Here is a 16,195-nt window from a genome sequence, read left to right on the forward strand (position 1 = left end):
AGTAACATGCAATTCTGACTTTATATCACACAATTCTGACTTTATAAGTCGACTAGTGACTTTATGTTCCGCAAAGTCAGAATTGTGTGATGTAAACTCGCAATTGTGAGAAAGAAGTCAGAATTGTTAGATAAAAAGTCGCAGTTACCTTTTTTATTTTTTATTCTGTGGTGGAAACAAGCTTCCACATCGTACAGGTCATACCTGACAGAATAGTCATTTTTGGTTGAGCTGTCCCATTAAGACCAAAGTAAACAGATCGAAGATGACTAGTGAGCCTAGTGTTTTGTATATAAAGCGTGGTATACTATGTTTTTGAACATATACCACGTTAAAGAAAAAAATCCTCAAAAGTACTAAAATACTCATTTAGAAACCATAATTGTTTGTTTACGTGTGATTATATCCCTGCTTATAAGATGCAGCCTTTACTGTTACATATTTATTCCACGTCTGCATTATGGAGTTGACATAAAGCTTGTGCGGAAGGTATTATACAAACATATTTGGGATGCCATATTTTTCATTTTGTCGGCATGCACCTCAGGCTAAAATTCAGAATAAGTGTAAACAGGGCTGTGCGGAGACCGTACAAATGTCAACAAAAGGATGCACAGACGGGGAACTTCTCAAATAATGAGCTCTCTGCTTGCACGGCTGTATGCTAATTCCGCACAACCTTTAAACCTGAACGGCCGTGTTTTTTTGCGCATTTGAGTCTGCTTTTAGATTATTTCCTTTCAAACGCGGGCCTCTGAGAACAAAGCTCAAACTTTGACACCGTGTCACAGAGACTAATGAACTGTGTAGTATGGCTTTATACGTATAACAACTGGTGTCTGTCAAATCAACATGCAACGCAACTGTTTGATCCAATTTGTCTGAACAGAGTACATCACCGTCTAATGATTGTATTTTGTTCATTTGCTGCTTCTATGCCAGAAAAGGTTTTTTTTTTTGTCCAAGCACTGTGAAAGCTTATATCATGTGGCTTTTCATATGTTTTTCATCTCTTTCTATCTCTGTTTTGCCTTTCAATGCATTTTTCTCCTTCTCACAAACCAGACAACAAGCCCTCACCACCCCCAGAGAACGCAGGGCATGATGCTCTCGGTGAAGAGGAGTCTCTTTGTTGCAGTCTCAAAGATAGCCTCGTTGAGACTGCTATCATATTATTGCACCGGCCCCTTGAGCGTCACCCCACAGACCCCCACGCATTTTTTGTGGATATTTATAAAGGTTTTTGTAGCTTTCTGGAATTTCAAACTCTAAGCTAAAGGCTGTTTCAATAGTTATTTTCTTCTTGGTGGTTTTTAACCAACGACATCTATAGCCTACTTATTGCTTACTGTTTTATATACTGTGATCTTACTAGTGATGTTTGATTCTTGAACGAATCGTTATTATAAGTGGGTAACCGGTTGAGCTGGTTTACTGAATCAACCTCAATCCAATTGTAGGGGCAGTATTGACTTCCTGTTAGTCATGTTGGTTATACCCAAGAAGCTCTATTACCTAAAATTAGCAATTTTTTTTCATTCCTATTCATCTCAATCGCACTTTTTTGGCTTGATTGAAATCACGTTCCTTTGTCGCCCTTTGTTTGAAATCGCAGGGGCCCCCAAATGCTAGGGGCCCAGAGAACCATCAACACCTTTCTCCCCTCAGCGACAGCCCTGTCCTGAATTACTGAATACTACCCAAAAGGCTTTTTGACCACTTTATAGAACCACACTGACTTGGTGGAGAAAGATAAAATTTATAATGCTTTAAGATGCTTCACCTTTCCTGATTATTTGGAAGAAAACATGCCAGACTACCATTTTTATTAAGGGTTGCAGGCACTATTTTAAGTTTTAAATCCTTTTAATTTGTTACAGTGTGTCATTATACCACCATGACATCTTGACTGTATGCACAACAAAATAAATGAATAAATTAATGAATTAATTTAAATTTCGAAATCGAAAACATGTTCATCATTGAACAGGTAAGTCTTTGTTAATTACATTCTTATGTTCTTTTAAATAAATCCAAAAATAGTCATTACTTATACATTATATTATTATGTTATGTTATGTTATGTTATGTAAGTAAATAATAGAATATTTGGTTAATGTGTCATTGTTACAATGTAATTATACATTACTGAATAATATTAATTAACAATAATATACTTAGGGTTAGGGTAGGATTAGGATTTGATTGAGGGATAGTTGCATTTAATTATGCATAATTTACTGTTATTACTCTGTTAAGTATATGTAACAAGGACACTGTAAAATAAAGTTACCAAATATTTGTACTCTGTTCTTAGGAGTACAAGTATATAATAAAGAGATGGAAAGATCGATCCAGGGTATAGAATGAATATAATCCGCATCATCACTCATATAAAATTAATAATTGATCAGGCAAACTCTAGACGCCAGGGGAAAAGTGATTTTCCTTGAGGGGCCATGGTGACAGATGGCGAACCACCACAGGATCCCAGTCTCCGCCCAGTCATCTCATATTCCCCGCCCCTTTCTGTGACATCACCGGAGCTCCGGCCCCGCCCAGATGCGATGCGAGACGCTTTTGCCCAAGAACCACAAAGGAGCACAAAGTGACCAACTGAACACTACAACTGCGCGCTGCTTTGGATAAACATAACAGGAATGCAGAGGTGAGTTTATACCATCTGTGCGCTTTTGTGCTGTTAATCCTTCTGACTGCTTTTGAAATGATTCGGATTATTTTTCCAAACCTCCGAAATGTTTGTGTCAGCGCTCAGTGTTAAGTAGAACATGCGTTTCTTGAAACATTTCAGCTGCTTTTACAAGCCTGAAGTTGCAATGATGCACACATATCAGGTGTATTCAAATTTAAAATACATAAACTTAAATGAGGTATATTAATTAGGCAACAGGGACTCTATATACATTACATATAAAAATGTTTTTAGAACTAAAAATAATGGATATATTATTTGAATGAACTAATTTACTTAGTAAATGTGTGTGTGTGTGTATATACTTCATTTGTGCATATTTAAGCTACTTGTACTAAGTAGTAGGCTATTAAAAAGCTTAAACTGTCTTATAATTGCTATTCCCAGAATTCCCTTTCTGAACCATCAATTATTGTGCTAATGTAGCCCTTCATTGAGATATAGCCTATGCCTGCCAGTAAAATGTCTTTATTTTTTGAATAACTATGGTGATTTCTTGAAATTTTGTGAAATGGCAAAACTGATTTAAAACCAGTATACACCAGTTTATTCCAAAATACCAAAGTAACTGCAGTTTCTAAAAAAAAAGGAATTCAGGATGAGTTTGGTAACAGTGTCTAATTTTAAGTACTAAACTACTGAAACTATGGTTACAATAGTACAGTTTCATTAGGAACGGCTTGTGCTTGTTTGACAGTTGGTTATTTGTTACCGTGGTTATCAGTGTTTGATAGTCACGACCACCCCGGTGGTCATTTCTAATGGTGAGGAGGACATCCTATACATTCCCCCTCCCTCTCTGCTCCCATTCCCAGCCGTCGTTCCCCTCTCCTCTTCCTCCCTCCCCTTCCCACATTCCTTTCAGACTTTGAATGGAACAGGATTGACCTGTGGCATAACTCAGCCTCGTTTTCCTACAAGACCTCAGCTTCCCCCTGTTATATTAACAATTTATTGTAAAGTTAGGTGGTGTATTAAATATTCATGACTCGCAGAACAAATGGCTGTTACTTTAGATGTGTGTGTGTGTGTGTGTGTGTGTGTGTGTGTGTGTGTGTGTGTGTGTGTGTGTGTGTGTGTGTGTGTGTATTTTAAATAACAAAGTTATATTCTATATTCGAATGATTTTTTTTTTTTTACATTTTAGAATATAACAGCAACTTTTTTTTTAACAGTAATAGTGACCACGTTTGTTGAGTCAAGATATAAGAGCCTTTCCTTCAAGGAATGATCCAGATTCTATACAAGTTAAATGTATCGAAAATCGCAGAAAAATTGGTCTTATTTGATTAGGACTTATAATTCGGTTTGTATAAACAAACAAAAGATGCTTTTACAGTAACACACTTACAATGGAGCTGATTGGCTTCAATATGACAAGTAAAGTCATGAGTTTTAAACCATTAAATGTGTTAACGTGAAACTAATGTGATTAACATAACTTACTAACCTTGTATGTTCTAGTTCTGCGTTTGAATGTCAGCAATGCCTTGCGCCATAGATCATAAAGTGTGTTATTGTAAGGTATATTAAATATATGTTTTTTACAAACTGATGAGCAATTATTTACTAATTTAATTTACCAGGGATGTAAAAAAACTATGTATTTTAGTAGGTGGATTGACTGAAACCCTATTCGACTAATCATTCTTAAAGGGATAGTTCACCCAAAAATGAAAATCTGTCATCATTTACTCACCCTCATGTTGTTCCAAACCTGTATGAGTTTCTTTCTTCTGCTGAACTCAAAAGAATATATTTTGAAGAATGTTAGTAACATTGTTGGTAGCCATTGTCTTCCATAGTAGGAAAAAAAAAGGGGCCCTTCAACTGTCTGGTTACCGAAAGTCTTTAAAATATCTTCTTTTGTGTTCAGCAAAGAAAGAAACTCATACAGGTTTGGAACAACATACAGGTAAGTAAATGATTACAGAATTTAAATTTTTGAGTGAACTTTCCCTTTAAGGAAGCCCCGTTTATTTATTCCTTTCAGAGTCACCTGGCCCTGATTGGACATGTTTGCGCTCAAAGACAAGTTGGACCGTTTTTAACTGTACACATTGTAATGGTCTGGGTGTATGTTATTTTAAGACCCATGTTTGGGGTTTCTATGAGTTTTGCATTGGTGGGGAGAATAACGGAGGCAAATATATGCGGCGCCATTCTGTTCGAAATACAATCGTTAACGGTAACCTGTGTCATGTGGATCATTTACAACACACTATAGGTTACAACATCATCAAACAAAATCTAAAATCGTCCATCTGAAATGGATGGATGCACCAAACTAATGTATCAATACAAATGTACTAAACGAACCAAACGAAGTGAACTATAAGTGTTCACATTCGGTTCTCTTGGATTTTTTGGTCTGGACTGAAAAAGAAAATTATAAATTTAGTCCTAGTTCGCTTAACATTCACACTGTCATTATTAAGACCTAACCTAAAGTTATAAAACCGACACCTGTACCGAACTGTGATGGGCAACGTAGCTCATCTCCTATGATGAGAAAAAATCTGTTGTGCTTGAGCAGTCTGTCCTCTTTAGGGTTGCATCTTGCGACATCACGGTCTGTTTTTGATTCGTTTAGATGTCTTTGGTCCGTGTTGTGTTCATATTTCAGTCGAATCACACCAGAGTCTGTTTTGGAAGCGGATCGAGCGACTAGCGACAAATCTAGGAACTTTTTGGATTGCTGGTTAGCATGTAGCCAGTCAGTACATCATACTCGTTCTGTTGTCCAACAGAAAATATGTAAATGAGAAGAGCTTTATTGGGCATTCGGCTATATTATATTAAAATGACAGTATGCGAGCACAGATTAGGAGAGGAAACCAATGGGAACTGCTGACAGCTGGCGCATTACGTCATCTAGTGTCCTTTAGCGACGTTTTGAGCAGGTTTTAGCTACTTTCCATTGAAAATAGTTGGCAACACTTTTCAGGGGTCTCGGTCTGCTTGTTTGGTGCGATCCAAGGTTTGACTTGCAGTGTACACACTTATTCAAATGAACTGCACTAACAGAGCGATCACACGTTTTAATCAAACCAAACATGCCAAGTGTGAACACACCCTAAAAGCGATAAATTTAATGACAACCTTAAAGGCTGTGTTCACACTTGTAGTTCGGTTCTCTTGGTTCTCTTGGCCTGGACCAAAAGAGAAAATGGTACATTTAGTCCTGGTTCGCTAGCGTTCTCACTGTCATTTTTAACATTGAACCTAAAGATTCAACGTTTCTGATGCCTGTACTGAGCTGGAATGGTAAACATCGCGAATATGAAGAGAAAAAAACAGGTATTGGTACAGGCTTGAGCATTCTGTCCTTTTTAGGGTCGCATCTTGACATCATGTCCTGTTTTTCATTCATCTACATGTCTTTGGTCCGTGTTGCGTTCATATTTCAGTTGAATGGCACCAGACCAGAGTTTGTTTGGAAGTTGACCGAGACCCATCTTTTCAGGATTCTCGGTCCGCTTGTTTGGTGTGCAACAGGGTTCAGATGGCAGTGTTCACACTTGTTCAAAAGAGACTCACTAATAGAGCAATATCTCCAGAGTTTGTTTGAATCAAACCAAACCTGACAAATGTGAACACACCCTAAGGCAACTTTTAGCACAGCACACTGATTCAGTAATTTAAGAATCACCACTAAAAATGCCAAAACTACATAACAAATATGTATCTAACCTGTAAAATAAATAAATAAATAAATAAAATAAACAACAACATGCCACAGATGTTGTCCATACAGCTTAATTTGGATCAAAGCTGAAACATTCCTTTCACAGAAATGCCTATCAGCCAGAAAACACTCTTTCTATTATTTGTGTCATGTCCACTGTACATAAAGCCATGTTAGTCCAGCTTAGAACAGCAGTGTTAAAATCCCCCTTGAGTCAGATGGCAGTAGACTGTGAAAGACATGGCATAAAATGGCAGATCGTTTTACGAGGATTTAATGTTTCAGAGTTGGCCATCAGGAGAGATTACATTGTAAGTATATTGTGGATTTTACAGCGTTTATCCTAAGGCAAGCAGGCCTGGTCTAGAAACGCTGTGCTCCAACTCCCATCCGAATGGCCTTTTCCATTCCCGTAGCCTTTGGCTGCTCTTCCAATACAAATGCGACTATTATAGACGGTCTGCGTTATGATGCTACGTTTAAAGAAAGCCACTAGTTTCAGTTCAGCTAAGGGTAAGTATTACTCAGAAGAACCTAGAATTATATATTCTCTTTTGCTTTTTCTGCGTGTCGGGACGAGGGAGTGTATTGTTGATGGTATCAGTGGGTGTCTTTAGCTGGGATCAGGACCAAGACCTGGGCGGTTTGTTTTCAGGACTCATGAGACGCTCAACGGTCTGAGGCTCCTATTCAAGCCTGTTTTCTAACTCTCTGATTCCTGGTGATTCATCGGCCGCAGATGTGTTTATATATAAACTAGCCATCTCTGATCATTTTGCTTAAGTAGAAGCATGAAACGTGGCTCATATTTTAAACCTAAAATCAAAATAAAGAAAAGATAAGAAATTGGTTTCTTCGAGAAAACATTGGTCTTTATATTTATTTATTGCATTGTAACATTGTTCATGACAATTAAACACATATTCTCCAAAACTCATTAGCATACACTGTAAAAAAAAAAAAAAAAGTTATGACAACATGTTTTTACATTGCTTTAACTCATCAAAATAAGTTATTCAAGATTCAACTAATTTTTAAAGTCAGTTTAATGTAATTTAAGTTTAAATGACTTTTACATCCAAGTTGATTGTACTTAAAAATGTAAGGCAGCAACTTTTTTTTTAAAGTGTAGTTTCAGAAAGAAAATCTTATTCTCATTACTGTAATGTGTGGGTGGGGGGGGGGTATAAATCATGAAATATGTATTTTCTTTAAATGAATATCTCCTTTGAGAATAGCGTGTTTGCTAGAAAACTAAAATGTCTGGACATATGATAATGAGAATGAAAATATTATTTATATATTTTGCATTTATGTAAAGCATGCAACACGTATATGTGTGTGTGTGTGTGTGTGTGTGTGTGTGTGCGTGCGTGCGTGCGTGCGTGTGTGTGTGCGTGTGTGTGTGTGTGTGTGTGTGTGTGTGTGTGTGTGTGTGTGTGTGTGTGTGTGTGTGTGAAATATTATGAAGTATGAGATTTTATGTTTTTATGTGTTCATTTATTATGTGTAAAATAGAGCATCTTCACTGTAGATTCACCTTAATCACTGATTCAGCAGACGGACATGTGCTGCTTGCCATCTGTAGTTTGTCTGCGCTCTTTGGGGTTTCTTCATCCTATATTTGGCCCAGAGGAAGCTCAGGGTTATGAGTGAGATTGTTGTGCTGTTTATGTTCTATCAGCTGAGGAATCATATTAAATTCCAGTCTGTGGCAGCCCATTCCAGCTGGGGGGCTTCAGATACACACAGCAGGAGGAGGAGGAGAAGGAGACGGGGAGGGACCCGAGCTACTCATCAGCCAAGCATTTCCTCTCTTTCTTTTTCTCTTTTCCTCTCTTGCTGTTTCGCCTTTACTCAGACAGTCTCTCCAGAGCACTTCCTGTGATAGTTCGGCCACTTCCTGTTTCTGTAAACAAAGTCGTTGTCCAGGAGAAGGCTTGACCCTTCCCAAAAGGCTTATATCCTATTTCTGTAGTTTTCTTTTTTTTATGGACAAAATATAATTTCTTTTAGTTCTTCCTGCTTAGTTCGATTTTTAGGGTAAGTTGCGAAATTTTAGACAAATTTTGAGATATTCATCCTTAATCCTGTTATAATCAAGAGCATTGGTTACTGCCAACTTTCTTCAGGAGAAAGGGGAAATAAGCACGTTCTTATTTTGTGCTTTGATAATAGTTAATTTAGTTAATGAGAGCTTTGAGTGTCTTACCAGACTAAGTAAATGTTAAGTCCCATTTAATTAAGTGTTCCATAGATAAAGTCACAGAAAACAGTCAGAGATGTAGAAATTCCTTAGTCAATTTCGGAATGATTTTCTTTAAATCGAAAGATTTAGTCATTAGGGCCCGAGCACCAATGGTGTGAGAACTCTATTGGAATTGCTCTGTTTATTATTCTTTTTGCTTCCATTTGTTTTTTGTTTTTTTTTGTATTGGCATCTGAGAGACTCTGAGACTAAAATGCAGACGAGCCGTACAATACATGATGCATCTGAGATGCTAGCGGTCTGATATCTGAGACAAGGAATCTGATTGGCCCTTGCTATTCTGGAGTTTGGGCAATCGGTGTTTGATTCTGTCTGAATGACTGAGAGAATGAGTTTCAATAATGCTAGACTGAAAACACAATTTACTGTATTTTTAAATTTCTCCAAGCACACCCTGACAGACCCTAGAGTGTTTAAATATCCAAATTTGTGGTTGACCGATGTGGATTTCTAAATGGCAAATCTGGAATTGCAGATGGTCAGTTCATTACCTTTGTCACTTCTTGTTCCTGGTGCTGCATGGTTTTGAGTTTGGCTTTCCAGGCTTTTTATTATTTTTAATTATTTAATATATAAAATTCTGTAATAATGTAATTTCTTAATATATTCAAATATAAATAATTTAAACTAAACTAAATTATTTATTTAATACAATTATTTTATGTTGTATAAGTATATAAAATATAAATAATTTAGTAATTGTATTAATAATGTAAATGTTTATGAATATAAAATATCAATAATATAGTCATATAAATATTAAAATACATATTACAAAAGTAATAATTAACTATGAACAAATGTTTTATATTTAATATATAATTATGTAAATAATTAAGTAATTGTCAATTAAATAAGTATTTAAGTAATGCTTAGATTGTTCTTAATTTCATAACATTTCATAGACATAACAAAATACACTATAAAAACTAGATCTTAAAAATGAGAAAGGAACTTTAAAAAATAAGTTTTCTGGCACTTTTTCCTTGCATTAGACACCTGATATTTTCTTATCACAAATTGTAGTTGCGTCATGAAACCATGTGATGATGCAAGACCTCTGATGTGAAGACTGCACCACCCCAGTAACCAAACAGACACTCGTGAGAAAATACACAGACATCCTGCGCTTCAGGTTTTATTTAATTTCAGGCCACATTTGGTGTGTAATGTAAAATATGATTCCATTGCAGCATGAACATGTTAAATGATGAATGCGGCTTCCTGTCAGCACTGCTCTCCAGAGAAGTGTGTGTGTGTGTGTGTGTGTGTGTGTGTGTGTGTGTGTGTGTGTGTGTGTGTGTGTGTGTGTGTGTGTGTGTGTGTGTGTGTGTGTGTGTGTGTGTGTGTGTGTGTGTGTGTGTGTTTGTAAAATAATTAGGTTTGACTCCATGGTTTTGCTCCGGTTAGTCTCTGCAGGGTTTCTCCTCCCACCAAGGACTTCACTCTCTCTCAAACACATGTGTGTGCTAAACTCAGAAAATAAATGATTATGCACTTGCTGAAGCGCTGGAATCACATCCTGTAGGGGGGTCTTGTGTCCAATTACTAGAACTAATATAGAAACTATCCAAATACTCTACAAAGTATGCCAATGTACAGTCTTGTTATGTGTTCTGGATATGTGGTGATGGTTGACTAGTCGACTAGCCGACCCAACAACATTCATGTTGACTAGATTTTCTTCAAGTTGTTGTTGAACCAGGGATTAATTAGCCTGCTATGCTTTAGCTCTTAGCGTTAGCTTAATCGGTTAGCTTGCAATATAATGGGATTTTAGCTAGCTTTCTTTGTTGTATTCTTTTCTAACTGTTGCCCTGCCATGACAGTAGTTGACCTGAATATAAACTGAATATAGAAGAAGACAATCAATGCTAATGCTTGCTATAACGCCCTTTGTGGCAATACACATGAATTACAGTCTGAGACATTTCAGACTATGAAGCTTGAATTTGCACTTGCGTAGCTAGAAATTTAGCATTCAGAGTATATTTTGCACCTAACATTGACACTCAAAGGATGAACATGCCTACATTTTTAACCAAATGATTGTTGAAATATCTACTGACAGCAGTGCAATAATAATTAGCAAATCTCCTGAATCAGATTCTTAGTGGCTGAAAGCATGACTTCTGCAGCATTGCGATCGATACCTTGCGAATCCCTCAGGAATAGAACAAACCTTAAAAAGCCCAATTGTCATCAGTTTTCACAAGCACAATAGTGTTGCATTGTGTTTCATAATTAATGGGGACTCAGCACAAATTCAGTCCTTGTAATCCCCTAAATGCCCCAGTAACTCTTGTTGTCAGTCGGTGTGCCTGCCGAGGAAAATCTTCACTGGCTTATGGTGAATGCACTGAGGTTTATATGTCTTTCAGAGTGTGTGGTGGTGTTTGTGAAGATGGACAGGGGAGAGCAATGCTAGGGAAAAGTCTTCATTGATATGTAGAGCGTTTCTTGAGAGTACGGCCTGACCTGATGCAAAACAACAGTTCATTTACAGAGGACTTTGTTTAAGCCTCTGCTAATCCAGACCTCCCAACAGGAATGAAGCTTGGCATCGTTTTCTTCTATCTTTGGAGAGATACATTTGGGAACACAGTTTACTAGCCTTGAATTCTTTCTTTTTGTGTATTCATGTATGCAAATAAAATTCTGAGTGTAATTAGAACAACACTATGATGTGTTCTCTCATTTGATTTTTGGTAAACCAGAAATAAATTTAGTGCACATGCTTCAGCACAGTGACCCATCTTTGATGTGCTTGTGCATTTGGCACAAGTTTGAATTTGGCTTCTTCTGCGTCCTTTTCTTCTGCAATCCAGAATGACAGCACAGGTGAAGATTTGTTTGAGCTGCACCCTCTTCTGTACAGGTGTGAATTTGCACTTCCTTCAGCTTGAGATTTCTTCATTTTACTTTTTTTTTGTGAATAGGCCTGTACATTTGTGCAAAATAGAACCTTTTTTTTTTAGCTATTAAAAACAAACAAACAAGCAAGCCCAGCCCAGATGAGGAAAAGTAACACAAAAGTAATGTAACGCATTACTTTCCACAAAAAGTAACTAACACATTTATGGCGCTTTTCCACTACACAGTACCAGCTCGGCTCGGCTTGACTCGACTCGCCTTTGTTTGGTTTTCCACTGTGTAAAAGTTGTACCTGTACCTGCTTTCGGGTACTTTTTTTCGTACCACCTCCGGCGAGGTTCTAAGCGAGCTAAGGCGATACTAAAATGTGACGTGAAAACAATGCCGACTGCTGATTGGTCAGAGAGAATCGTCACTATTCACTGCGTCATCATTGCACGACCCAGATGGAGTATCCAGAATAACCCCGCCTTTTTTAAATAGTTTAGCCAGAGATAGTTACTAAACTTACTACTATTATTATGGCAACTCGGAAGAATACGCCGTGGTCAAACGAGGAGGTGCAGACATTCCTTTGTTTGGTTGCCGAAGAGAGGATCCAGCGAGAGCTTGATGGGGCAACGAGGAACGAAAGTCGTCGCTATGACGACCGGGTACTATTTGTGGTGATACTTTCTGCAATGGAAAACGGAACGAAAAGCGAGCCGAGTCGAGGCGAGCCAAGGCGAGTCGAGTCGAGTCGAGTCGAGCTGCTACTGGTAATGGAAAAGCGCCATTAGTTACTTTTTAGAGTGTAACTCAATATTGTAATGCATTACCTTTAAAAGTAACTTTCCCCAATATTACACACAAAAAAAAATTATTGTTATTTAGAAATGCGTATGTACATTTTAAAATTAATATTTTTTATATATTTCTAAAACATTTTATATAGCATTTATTTGTGTGTGTGTGTGTGTGTGTGTGTGTGTGTGTGTGTGTGTGTGTGTGTGTGTGTGTGTGTGTGTGTGTGTGTGTGTGTGTGTGTGTGTGTGTGTGTGTGTAAAACTTTACAAAATAAGTAGTGGACTGTTTTCTGTTTACTTCCTTAGTCCCTAGATCCCTAGTCAGAATGATCCCGTTTGTACTGAGGGATATGTTTGATAAAGAGGTTTGTAATGTCAGACTGATTTGCGTTAGTTGATCCTTGTCAGGTAGAATGACCTATTCACGTAGAGACGATAAATGAAGTCTGTCATTTAATGGACTCCTGAAAATAGCCTCTTATGGGCACTTTGAAATATTATCTTCCACCCACACCCCTCTGCACTTTACCTGAGTAAACCTTTTGTTTTAGAGTCAGTGGTGAAGTATGGACTGGCGGGGCAGTGGAGGAAGAAATTGCTTTGTCCTCTGCTATATATACACGAGGTGGTCATATTTACCAAATGATGAGCAATCGGCAGAAATCACACTTCTCTTATTCACCCAATTAACTTGTCAAAGTAATATAAAAGTCCTCCCTATCATCAATAGAAAAAAATAATAAAATTTAATAACCACAGGCTGTAATGTGCCATGTTATCTCAGTTTCTGCCCCAACGCCACGTTTTGGAAATGTAATTATAATAATTCAGTTGAAATGACAGGTGTTTTAATTGCGAGGTGAAAGGATAATGCCGCTCTTTTTGAATTAATTAATTCAGACAAACACTGTTTTATCTATATGAAGCTGTCTGAAGGACGATAATTAAGGAGTGCTTGAATTTAAACCCATGAGGTTTCTGCAGAGCTAACAATGTATCTAAGAGCATCTAAATTCCATGGCCTCCAGCTTGAAGTGCTTTCGACTCATCTTCTTTGAGTTGCGTGCTGCATCTGAGATAAGCGTTCTCTTGTCTTATGGGACACCCGAGAGTCGTGGTTTACAAGTGTTTCATGTGGTAGACGGATGGTTACAAATGCCTCTTTGGCTGAATTTTATGGGGTTGTGACTACTGGGGAATAGTTGTTAATCGAACCAAAGACATTTGTCTTTTTTTTTTTTTTTTGTTAAAAGTTGCTTTTCGTAACCAACAAGTTGCGCAATTGCTAATGTTTCTAGCTACACAAACACATTTTTTCAAAGTCTGGTCATATTAGCGCATTTCAGTGAAATTTTGTGGGCAAAAAACTAGGGATGTACTGAAAAGAAAATTCTGGGTCTAAAATTCGTAGTCCTACAAAGCTATTATTATCAGAGCATGTGAGCGGGAAGCGGATCAGTGAACAAGAGGGTTGCATCATTTTACCTCCATGCCCAGCATAGCCACACCATGTCACAGTACAGTAGGACTATTGCAAGCAGAAACAAGTCTACTGCTACATAGAAATTTCACACTGCGGGCGGCATATTTTTGGCCATTTTTCTGTTTCAACCAAAAACCAAAACTGCCATTTTCGATAGTTGTTGGCGTTCGAAATTATCCCTACTAAAAAGTTTAGTAATGTATGAAGCACTTCTCACAAAGATGTCACTTTCAAACCAAGCAGCTTTTTGATTGTCAACACAGCGAATTTGTGAGACCAATTTATACATGAGAGAAATCTGCGGTTTTTTTAATTAAACTCCTGGTTTTATTAATTAATATATAAATGACTGGATATTGCCCACAAAATTTCACCAAACTATAGTTAAGTGTGACTGTACCCTTAGACCGTAATCCATAATAACAATTTGAGTCTGAGATTGTAAGATCAATGACTAAATAGTTTTATCACTAGAGTCTGCAAAAATAAACATGGGAGGGTAGGAGGATAGAGGGATTATGGGAAGGAGACACTAGTCTTCAGTCATTGGAGTGCCCCAGGTGCTGTTATCAGTTACCATGATTACATCCTTGTCAGACCTCTAGGTTTCTAATAAACTTTATTTGTTGGTGCTCCTAGTATTAGAAGAACCATGGACCTTGAAGCATTTCTCCAGCTCTGATAGAGTTGGTAGAGGTCAGTGCCATAATATTTTACAATTTCATGTCATCCAGGAATGCACTTTCTCCATCAACTTCTGATGGCCTGAATTATGAATAAAATAAAAGCATGGGGGAGATTTTTTAGGGTTGGACTGAAGGGAATGAAAGACCTGACCTACTTCAGCATCTTATGTAGATAAAAAGAAATGGACATTTAAAAGGGTATGAATCCTTCCACGAGTCTTTTGTGTGAAAGGCTTTTAAAACATACATGCCAGAGATACTTGCCTTCTTTTGAAGGGTTCATTAAGCTTTTAAGTAAAAAAATGAAAGTTCCTTCCAAGGCCTTCATGGATTTCCTTCCAAAGAGCCTTCTGAAAGTATTTCTAAAGCATTTTTCACCACAAAATTGTGCATTCATATAAATAGAAGTAGTACAGAGGCACCCTCATGTCATTTCTACCTCATTTATTACTTTCTGAGGTTAATTTGTGTAGAAATGACATTATTATCAGCTACTTGGAGTTACTTGGCTCTTTGGCTTTGTTTGATATTTTTTTCATGCTTCTGTGATTATTTAGTCCAACTAATTATAGCTTGTTTTACATCTCTGTGTTGTTTTGCATGTCTGTCACGTCAAGAGCAGATTAATAGCGCTCATCATCTCAGACAGAAGTTGAGGCAATCATGCATGAAAATTGAGTCTGTTTCCTTCACCATCAAAGCCAAACTTGTTGCTCATCTTAAGAGAGCATAAATCATAACAGGAAAAATAGCTCCTTTAATCCACAACAAACTGCAAATAATGATTATTTCATATAGCACTATAGGAGTTTGCAAAAAGTCTGTGCTTTTTTTTTTTATGGAACCATGCTGACACAAAACGTAATGTATTCACTTTTAGAATGGTATTTATTCAGTGTCATCAGCCAGCAGTGTTTTAGTTTGTTTAATTGATAGAACCCCTGCTGCACCCAAATACATGTTATTTTTAGTTCAAGGTGTCCTTTGATATGCTTTGATATCTTTCTTTCTGAACCTGGCAAATCAAACGCTCAACCAGTGATAAAAGACTGTTTCATCCAGATATCAGGTCTATAAATTAGTACATTTTACATTGTTGTTGTTTATTGATGTTGTAAATGACATATCTTTAAGTTATTTTATTACATTGTTATAGGTAGTGTAGTAAATGTGCAATAATATTGTTCCATAAAGCCTTATGCATCTTTAAAAGCTACAATAAGTGCCTTTTTATGCTGAATTAAATTATAGTATATTTTTCTGAAATTCTTTTTACCTCTGTATTTCATCATATTCACAAATGAAAAAGAATATTCTAGATGAAAAAAAAAACAGTAAAAGAGGGATTAGTTACATTAGCTGAAAATAAATGTTGTCTCTGAAATGAAGACATTCAATTTGAATAAAAGACTTTAATGTGTTTGATGTTGTTTGGGGGTAACGTACACAACAATACCAGGAATGTGCATTAAATAAGCAAATTTGATCATGTTTGATTCCATGCTGGCTTTAAGCTCTTTTAGCAGTGAGACATCACTAAGACATTTTTTGAGAGGTTAAAAAAAGTTTCAAGTCAAGATTAAACACATTTTGTCATATCTGGAGGTGGCAGCATCTTGTTATGGCTGTTTTATTGATTGTTCATCTGCATTTACCTCCTTCTTTGTCATCCATTGGCCATAGATATTCCATCAGTT

The 16,195-nt window shown here is 37.0% G+C and overlaps 1 protein-coding gene across 2 annotated transcripts in view; it reads left to right on the forward strand.

Annotated features, from left to right (window-relative positions):
* Positions 1–2,535: 2,535 nt before the first annotated feature.
* sh3bp4a (SH3-domain binding protein 4a) overlaps positions 2,536–16,195 on the forward strand; it is a 41,101-nt gene continuing 27,441 nt past the window's right edge. The window contains exon 1 of one of the 2 annotated variants that reach the window (XM_077226201.1): positions 2,536–2,668. The gene's annotated coding sequence lies outside the window, so the exon portion shown is untranslated. The remainder of the gene's footprint in view (positions 2,669–16,195) is intronic. The other variant, XM_077226202.1, reaches the window with a different exon arrangement.

This window comes from Siphateles boraxobius, unplaced genomic scaffold (genome assembly GCF_051911475.1).
Source record: "Siphateles boraxobius isolate OS27281-9 unplaced genomic scaffold, OSU_SipBor_1 13, whole genome shotgun sequence".
Taxonomy (NCBI): Eukaryota; Metazoa; Chordata; class Actinopteri; order Cypriniformes; family Leuciscidae; genus Siphateles; species Siphateles boraxobius.